The following is a 10,312-nucleotide window of genomic DNA, read 5'->3' on the forward strand; positions in this document are numbered from 1 at the left end:
TACGGCTTGAGGGGGAAAGTGCTAAAATGCAAGGCAAGGTAAAGCAGAAATGCTGTGAGCATCCAATCAGGTGTGAATTGAGTAAATACTAAGAGACTGAGGAAGTGGTCCTGACAAGTGGCTTGCTCCAGCACATGAACTAGGTGCCTATACCTCTACACAAAGTGTCCTTGTGGCAGCATTCTAAAAAAATGCTGTTGTGCTCTGGTGTGCAGCTTGGCAGTGCAGATACCAGCACTGTAAGTTGGTCGGAGATGTGTTAGGATGCTGCAGAGAGTCTGGCATGTGTCACATGCCAGGGCTATGGATGCATGGTGTGCGAGACAACTGTCACACTGTCTCAAAATCAAAAAGGATCTCACTCGACTTCTCACACAGCTCTCCCAAATTTCTTTATTTCGTCCATGTTATTCAAGGCCTGGGAAGATTCCAGCCTTTATGTTCAATGTTGAAGACGATGAATTTAACAGTTTTTAAAACTGTTTGATTGTGTTTAGTTGTACTGTTGCAGAATTAACTCCCAATAAAATATGTCACAATGATTTGAAATGCTAATATATGTCTTTTTCTCGCAGTTCAAAATGGTAACTACTTATACCAACCGTTGTGTTTGCATTTTGTTCATAGCATATCAGTCAATGTCTATTTTTGGAAGCTTTTTTTAGGCTTCAAAGGTTGACTTATATGCTATCATTTATGTGTGCACAGCAGGTACAGATGAATTTTTGGAGCATTCGTTCTTCAGTGAATAAAACCTTTCCTTATGGGGGCTTTCATTTCAGTTTCCCACAATATGTTTTAGTGAATGTTAGAGGAAGTGGCTGAAGAGAAGATTGTGGGAATATCTGTTCTTTTCAATTTGAGAGCAAAAATAATTTGGAACATAATATCCTTTTCTTGTTTGGCATGAGTGAGTTTGAATGGTACTAGATTTGTAAGTAATCTGAAGACCATAATTTTTAGGTTAAAAAGTTATGGATACCCAGTTACATGAGGATGTAGTCGATACTTTTGTGTTCATCTTAACTGTCATGAATAATTTATTGCTTGTTTTATATCCTCATAAATTCGCTATGACACACAAAACCTAGAAATTCACAATACAGAAGAATGTAATTCATGAGCTATGCCTTTGAGTAAGGTATATACTGATTAAAGGGAAGTTTCGGAAACAATTATGAACAAATGAATTACTAATGTTTGTGATTTGTTTCAAGTAATTATTTGCACTTCCATTTACTCTAAATTTTTCACCATAGGTACAAACATAAAATAACTTAAAAATAAATTTTTATGATAAGATTTGGCAGAGTCTAGGTAATGCAAAATTAATTAGAACAACATTTGCTTAAATGTTAATCTTGTTTGAAATGCAGAATAAAATTGATCCAACGGTTCTGCTTTCCTACTGTAATATCAAAGAAGAAGAAGCCAAAGAGATCTAGATGTTTTAGTGAACTCAGTGTTGAGCAGGACCAACTGATACGGAGCAGAACTCAATAAAGCTAACAGAATGACAGAATTACAGAGCAGTTATGACGCAGGAGGAGGCCATTTGGTCCATCATGTCTGCACCCAGGTCCCTGAATAAACATTTATGACTTAGTGCCGTTCTCCTGCCTTTGCCCCTAAAATCATGTATTCTTTCTTTTCCAATAGACATCTAACGGCCTCTTGAGTGCCTCAATTGAACTTGTGCCTTAGAAAAAGAATGTCAAACTACATAATTACATAGCCAAATACCAAAGGTGGTCACTAGGAGACAAATATAAATAAGCCATAACCAAAATGTTTATATTTCTGGTCAATTCCCAATTTGAATACTATGTACAGCTCTAGTCATTGAGACACAAAGGAATTATTCAGGCACCAGAAACAATGCCAAGTAGCTGAGAGATGATCCTTTGTATTGAAGTTCTGAGGTTATGATGTGAAGATGGAGAAATTTAGGCTTATATTTGAAAAGCAAAGGATTTACAAATGACTTCATTAAGCTATTTAAGATAGTTAAAGGACTGAAACAGGTAAATCCATAATATCACTTTAAATTATACTATGTAAGAAATACAATGGAGATTGATTCAAACTAACAAAAGATGAATTTGGTTTCCAGAAATTCTTCTTCACAGAATGAATACTGAATACAACATATGGAACAGACATCTGGGAGGAATAATGGAGACACAAACTCTGGAGTTATTTATGAAATAATATGTGGGACCGTAGGGTTCTTCAGGATAGATGCATTAAGATGGCCTGAATGATCTTTCTCATCCAAAATTATGGTGATTTTATTATAAAAGTAAACTATAGTTTGCAGGATTTAAATTAAATTGCATATCTACACTACAAAATACTTCAGTGCTATCTTACGTTAGGATAATACTTTAGTGTGTAATTATTAGTCAAAAGATTAACACTTACTCTTCAGTTATGCAAAAAATAACAAGTTTGGAATAAACCATGACAATCACTCTTAATTCAAGATGTAGAACTAAATAAATTGTGTTTAGGGATTTTTACATATAGTCTGGTTAGTTCAGGTGTTTGAATGGCTGGTTTGCAATGCAGAGTGACATTAACAGCAGGGGCTTAATTCCCACACCAGCTGAGGCTACCATCAAGATTACACCTTCTCAACCTTGACCCTAGCCTGAGGCATGGTGACCATCAGGTTCAACACCACTAACTGTCTCTCTCTAATGAACGAGCAGCCCTATGGTCTGGGAAGACCATGACTACTTTACCTTTTTAACATGTGACGTACAATGTTCATAAATGATGTATATTTACTCATGGTTTTCAAATTAGACACTGTTCCAAATTTATGAAAATATCGATGGAAATCACTCCAGTTTACTCATTAAATATCCAGGTAATATTGAATGGTCATTATATGTGTTTTGAGTTAGGCCAGTATGCTAATGTTGGAGGATTATTGTCACAAAACACTAACTGGATTAGTTAAATTCTTAACGTATTGTTTTTAATGCATTGATCACAATCTTTGCTAGTTAGTAAGCCTACAGGTAATAAGTAAATATTGCTTCAGAAATCCTGAGGAGTATTTTAATGAATAGTTAAGTGTTGATGTATAAGTTTTTACTGTAGTGTGCATCACTTCATTCCAGAATCATGGTTTGTGGTGTCAACCACTGCAGTAAACACAAATCCCATCTTGTTGAAAACAGTAGAACTGAAAACATTGCCATCCCTTTATGATTAAGTAACATGTAAAATACAACATAATGGGAAGTACTAATACAGTGACCACTGACATTACTTTCAAATATAAGCACATATATATAATTAACCTCTCTACTTATTAAGATCTAAAAAAATCAGTAAATCTGCAGTCCTGCCACACCCAGTTGTGAATGGTGGTGGACAATCAAACAGCTCACCAGAGGAAGATGCTCCACAAGTATCTACATTCTCAATGTGAAGGAAACCAGCAAATCAGTGCAAAAGACAAGACTGAAGTACTTGCAAGTACCACAGCCAGAAGTGGTGAGTGGATAATCCATCTCAGTCTTCTGCCTGCCTTTAGTCAAATTGACTCACTCCATATGATATCAAGACACAGCTGAAGGCATTGGATAGTGCAATAGCTATAGATTTTGACAACATTCTGACAATTGGACTGAAGATTTATACTCCAGAACTAACTATGCCCCTAGCCAAGCTGTTCCAGTGCAGTTATAGCACCACCATCTATCTGCCAACATGGAAAATTACCCAGGTATGTCCACAAAGCAAGAAAAATCCAACTTGGCCAAATGCCATCTCATTCAGTCCATGCTTGATTATCAATAAAGTGATGGAATGTGTCATCAACTGTACCATCAAGTGGCACTTACTCAGCAGTAACCTGGTCACTAACATTCAGTTTGTTTTTTGCTGAGAAAACTCAACTTCTGACCTCATTATAGTCTTAGTCCCAACATGCACGAAAGGGTGGAAATGAGGGTGACTGCTCTTCACAGCAAAGTATATTTTGACCAAATGTAGCTATAAGGTGCTGGAAACTGGAGGCAATAGTAATCATGAGAAAATGCTCCATGGATTGGTGTCATAACTGGCACAAAGAAAGATGATTGTAGTTGTTGAAAATCAATCACCTCATTCCCAGGACCTCTCTGCAGGAGTTCCTCTGGGTGGTTTCCCAGCCCCAACCATTTTCAGCTGCTCATTCAATGATCTTCTTTCCAAACATATGGTCAGAAGTTTGCTGATGATTTCATAGTGTTCTGTACCATTTGCGACTTCTGAGTTACTGAAGCAGTCCGTGTCCAAAACATATGGATAACATTCAGACTTGGGAACATTTGAAAATAACCATTTCCCACAAGAAAGAATCTAGCCAACGTCCCCTGATATTCAATGGCATCACTATCTGAATCCTCCACGATCAACTAAAGGTTACTATTGACAAGAGATCACAGTTGCCTCACCTCATAAATACTGTGGCTACAAGAGCAGCTCGGAGCCTGGGATTTCTGCAACAAGTAACTCACCTTCTGGAGGAACACAGCAGGTCAGGCAGCATCAGAGGAGCGGGAAAGTTGACATTTCAGGTCAGGACCCTCCTTGAGAAATGGGGGAGGGGGAAGGGAGCTCAGAAATAAATAGAGAGAGGAGGGGTGGGGCTGGGGATGGTAGGTGGGATGGTGGTAGATGAATGCAGGTAGGGAATTGTGGGAATTGGTCAGTGAGGTGGGAGGAGCGGAGAGGTGGGAGAGAAGATGGACAGGTTGTGTCAGATCAAGGAGGTGGGGATGAGAGGGAGGGTTGCTCATGGGATGAGGCCGGGGGGTGGGGAGATTTTGAAACTGGTAAAATCCACATTTAGGCGCCTGCCAACCTATTGTCTCTGCCTGCTCCTGCCCCACTGAACTCATCCCCGCTTACCTTGACTCTTTTTTCCCTCCTGGTCCAGGAAGTCCCTACCTACATCCGGGTTACCAACCATGCCCTCCACCTCCTCCAAGACTTCCAATTCCCAGGACCCCAACACCTCATCTTCACTATGGACATCCAAACCCTGTACACTTGTCTCCCCAACACGGATGGCCTAAAAGACCTCCGATTCTTCCTCTCCCGCAGGCCCAATCAGACCCCTCCTCCGACATCCTCATCCGCTTAACTGAACTTGTCCTTACCCTTAACAACTTCTCCTTTAACTCCTCCCACTTCCTACAGACTGAGGGGTGGCCATGGGACCCCGCATGAGACCAAGCTATGCCTGCCTCTTCGTAGGATACGTGGAACAGTCCGTCTTCCACAGCTACACTGGCCCTATCCCCCACCTCTTCCTCCGTTACATCGATGACTGTATCGGCACCGCCTCGTGCTCCCACCGGGAGCTTGAAAGTTCATCACCTTTACTAACACCTTTTACCCCAACCTCAAGTTCACCTGGACGATCTCTAATACCTCTCTCTCCTTCCTGGACCTCTCTGTCTCCATCTCTGGTGACTGCCTCGAAACTGACATCTATTTCAAGCCCACCGACTCCCACAGCTACCTAGATTGCACCTTCTCTCACCCACCTTTCTGCAAGAATGCGATCCCCTATTCCCAATTCCTCCACCTCCACCGCATCTGCTCCCAAGATGGGGCGTTCCACTCCCAAACATCCCAGATGTTCTCTTATTTCAAGGATTGCCACATCCCCACTTCGGTCGTCAAAAATGCTCTCGACCATTATGTTTCCCATGCCTCTGTCCACAACCCCACCCCAACAAAACAAAGACAGAATCCCCCTTGTCCTCACATATCAGCCCACTAACCTCCATATCCAACGTATCATTCTCCGCCACTTCAACCACGTACAATCCGACACCACAACCAAAAAGATATTTCCCTCCCCACACCTATTTGCCTTTCATAGGGACCGCTCTCTCCGCAACTCCCTCATCCGCTCCACACTCCCCACTAACCCCAACACCCCCGGCACCTTTCCCTGCAGCCGCCGGAAGAGCTACACCTGCCCCTACACCTCCCCCGTCACCTCCATTCAAAGCAACAAACAAACCTATCAATTCAAACAGAGGTTCACCTGCATATCTGTCAATCTGTCTATTGCATCCGCTGCTCCTGATGTGGCCTCCTCTACATCGGTGAGACCAAGTGGAGGCTCAGAAATCGCTTTGTAGAGCACCTGCACTCTGTTCGTGACAAACGACGACACCTTCCGGTCAGGAACCATTTCAACTCCCCCTGCCACTCCCTGGGTGACATGTCCATCCTGGGCCTTCTCCAGGGTCACAATGATGCCACCAGGAAACTGGAGGAGCAGCACCTCATATTCCACCTTGGGAGTCTACAGTCCAATGGTCTAAACATCCCATGTCCAACCCTCCCTCTCATCCTCGCCTCCTTGACCTGACACAACTTGTCCATCTTCTCTCGCACCTATCCACTCCTCCCACCTCACTGACCAATCCCCACCACTGCCTACCTGCACTCACCTATCACCATCCCACCTACCTTTCCAGCCCCACCCTCCTCTCTCTATTTATTTCTGAGCTCCCTTCCTCCTCCCCATTTTTGAAGAAGGGTCTCAACTCAAAACGTCAACTTTCCTGTTCCTCTGATGCTGCCTGACCTACTGTGTTCCTCCAGCTCCACGCTGTGTTATCTCTGACTCCAGCATCTGCAGTTCTTACTATCTCTAACTCACCTTCTGACTCCTCAAAACCTGTCCATAATGCAGAAGTCAGGAATGTGATGAAATAGTTCTCATTTGACTTGATGGATGCAATTCCAATAGTACTCTTACAAACACCATCCAGGACAAAGTAACTACCTTAATCGGCACCTCATCCACCACATTCAGCAAACACTCAATGCTCTGAGGCAGCAGTTTGTAACTTGTTGAAGATGCACTGCAACAGCTCACCAAAGCTCCTCAGAAAGCATGTTTGAAACACAAGACTTCTATCAACTAGAAGCATAAGGATAGAAGATACATGAGACCAAACCATCTGTAAATTTGCTTCCAAGTCACATACCATTCCAATGCATGGAACTACATTGATGTTCCCTCACTGTTTCTGGACCTAAATCCTGGAACTCCCTTCCAAAAGCATTGTGAGTCTATGCCTCAAGGTCTGCAGCTGTTCAAGATGGTAGCTCAGTGCCACCTTCTCAAGGCCAATTTGGCAAAGGTAATAAATGCTGGCTTAACCTGTGATGGCCATGTGCCATAACTGAATTAAAACAATGGGACAACTCTCACTATTTGCGAAATGCTAAACCCTTAGGTTCTGGGCTTGTACAATTGCTTTCATATCACAACAAAAACGTTCAAGTGGACAAAGAAAGGAAACAGTGAAGTATCAGGTAGGATCAGAGAAACATTTTTAAAATGAACAAATAAAAATATCTTACTTTGTCGGTTCCAGTGAAAAACATTCTATTCACGGAAAGAAAAACAAAGGAAGATTATTGCTGGAAGATTTTGTATTCTTTTTATGTCAACAAAGGACGCAGCAATTATAGGATTGTTAAGTCTGTTTGGCAACTGGTTCATTGAATTGATTTATTCTCTGTACTGAGTTAATTTATCTCAGCTGAAACAGCAGTTAAGTCTTAGTAAAGTAAAAACAAAATACTACAGATGCTGCTGTTATGACCATGGCCAGAACACCAAAATAACTATGGACATTTGTAATTTTTAATTCCAAAATTTAAAAGAGGGCTGATGGAACTACAGAATGTCACACCTAAAATGTGAAGATAACTTCAAACAACAGAGTGAGTTTATTAACTAATGGGGAAAAAATGAGTAATACAAAGCTCATACACACAGCTTAGAAATGAGAGGTGAGTTTAAAATGATAAATGTCTTTAAAAAATGGATCAGTTGCTGAATTGTTTGCAGAATGCAGATCATTGAACATGGTGGTCTTTGCAGTGGATGTTAAATTGACTATTTTACAGTTAACAGGAGCTTGTGATTTGTTAGAAAGATCAGAGTCACCTTTTCTGATTCCTACCAACCACACTGGATTTCCCTCCTAATTAGAGGGTCATTAGTAGGTTTCTTATTGCCTTTTCATTCTTTACTCCCCCGGAAGTCAAATCTTTCTGAAGGATTGAAGGTTTAAGGTCTTAACGGTGAAATTATCCTTAGGAAGGAGTTGGTGGGTGGGGAAATGAAAATTAGAATTTTAAAGTAGGAAGACGCAAGTCAGAATACACTGGACCTACAAAGGTGAGGAGGGGCTGACAATCCATTGCTCAACAGCAAACCATCTCATGCAGACTGTGTTACAAACTGCAGACACATTTTGTGCTTTTCCCTTTAAAGGAAACAAAAGGATGGGGGTTAAAAAGCCAGTTTCAACCCTACTGGAGTGCTTTAGTGGGACTCAGGGTATTGTGTGTGCCAGTGAGCTAAAGCACCCATGTGAACTATCCTGGGTTCAAATGTTAGCATGCTACTAAGGTTACAGTCAAAAAAACACAATGCCCCAGTCACTCTTGTGTTTCAGATGAAAGGCTCCCTTTATCTCTCTCTCTCTGAGTGCAAGTAACAAGTTAAGCAAAAGGAAACAGGAAAATTAAAAAACTGTGTCACCCTGAATACTGGAATTTAGTCACAGTCAGAATGAATCAGACAACAGCATCTCAACTAACTTGTAAAACCAAGAATCTTGAAACTGACTGGTCAATTACCAGGATCAATGCTACTGGTAACCTCCACTGCAACAACCACAATGATGAATGATCTGCATTCCGCAAACAATTCAGCAATTGATCCGTCTTTTAAAAACTTTTATCTTTTTTAGACTCACCTCTTATTTCTAATCTGTGAGTATATCCTCTGCATTATGCATTCTTTTCACATTTGGCAATAAATAAGTTCAGTTTTTATTAAGTCAGGAAAGCCTACTTAAATTAGTTCCTTCTAAAACAAAAATGTGGGGAGGCACAGTGGTTCAGTGGTTAGCACTTATGCCTCACAGCACCAGGGATCTGGGTCTAATTCAAGCCTCATGGTTGGTGTGGGCTTTGCACATTCTCCCTGGGTCTGCATGGCTCTCATCTGGGTGCTCCGGTTTCGACCCACAGTTCAATGGTGTGAAGGTTAGGTGCATTGGCCGTGTTGAATTGCCCATAGTTTCCAGGCATATTTAGGCTAGGTGGATTAGCCATGGGAAATGCAAGGTTACAGGGATAGTGTAGGGGGGTGAGTCCGGGTGGAATGCCCATCGAAGAGTTGGTGTGGACCTGTTGGGCCGAATGGCCCGTTTCCACACTGTAGGGATTCTACAATTCTGTGATGATTTTTTTTTGGGTCTGAGAGAAAGTGAAGTTGCCTGTTTGTAAATTTAACCTTGTTGCAATCAACCAAGGGGATGGGTGAATAAAGAAGGGGAGACAATTCACTCACTCTCCCTCTGGAGGTCTGGGGTATCCCACCTGGAATAGCAACAAAATTGGAACCATTACTGGGAGTCTGAGCATAACACTGGATATTTGAAATAAAAAAAATCAAAGTATAGAAGACACTCTGTTAGCATCTCTGGAGAGAAAAAGAGTTGAAGTTTCATGTCCTGTGTGACTCCTCTTCAGAATAACACGTTTTATTTCAGCTCTTGGCAATCCTCAGGGAGGAAAGTTGGCCAAGTCTTCTATTTCTGTTCAACTGACCAGACCTTCCTGCTAATTGTGTAAACGTGTAAGCTCAGATGACAACAGGATACAGCTCTATGAGTCCTCCACGAACTAAAATGACAAGACTCAAAGAAAAAAATAATCACGAACATTTGGGAGAGGTCTCAGAGATGAATGGCATTTCGGAACTGTACCATTGCAAGGAGTCAAAAACATTCAACATAAGTGTCAGGATATATATATATTGGAAAGAGATGAAAAGTAAGTAAATTAGCTGACATAATTCAGGAACAATTTGACTGATTTTTTTTTAAATTTAAAAAAATATACTTTATTTGTAGAAAATACAAAAAAAAACAAATTTTCACCTACCCGGTCATGCTAGCCGCCCTGGGTTACCCTGGGGGTACGTACACCAACTAAAGGAAAAAACAAAGGAAAAAGAAAAACTCCGGTGGTCATCTCTACCTGTGGTCATAGTTGGCCCCCTGACCATTTGGAGGAGGCGCCAGCTGGGCCCAGTTTCTGAACAGGGCCCTGATACGGTACGGCCGAGGGGTCTTACATGGTGGTCTTTCCCCACCGCGCCTTGGCGGCGGCTGCCCCAAGCTTTAGTGCGTCCCTCAACACGTAGTCCCGAACCTTGGAGTGCGCCAGTCTGCAACACTCGGTCGGGGTCAGTTCT

Source organism: Rhincodon typus, chromosome 6 (assembly GCF_021869965.1).
Source record: "Rhincodon typus isolate 14 chromosome 6, sRhiTyp1.1, whole genome shotgun sequence".
NCBI lineage: Eukaryota > Metazoa > Chordata > Chondrichthyes > Orectolobiformes > Rhincodontidae > Rhincodon > Rhincodon typus.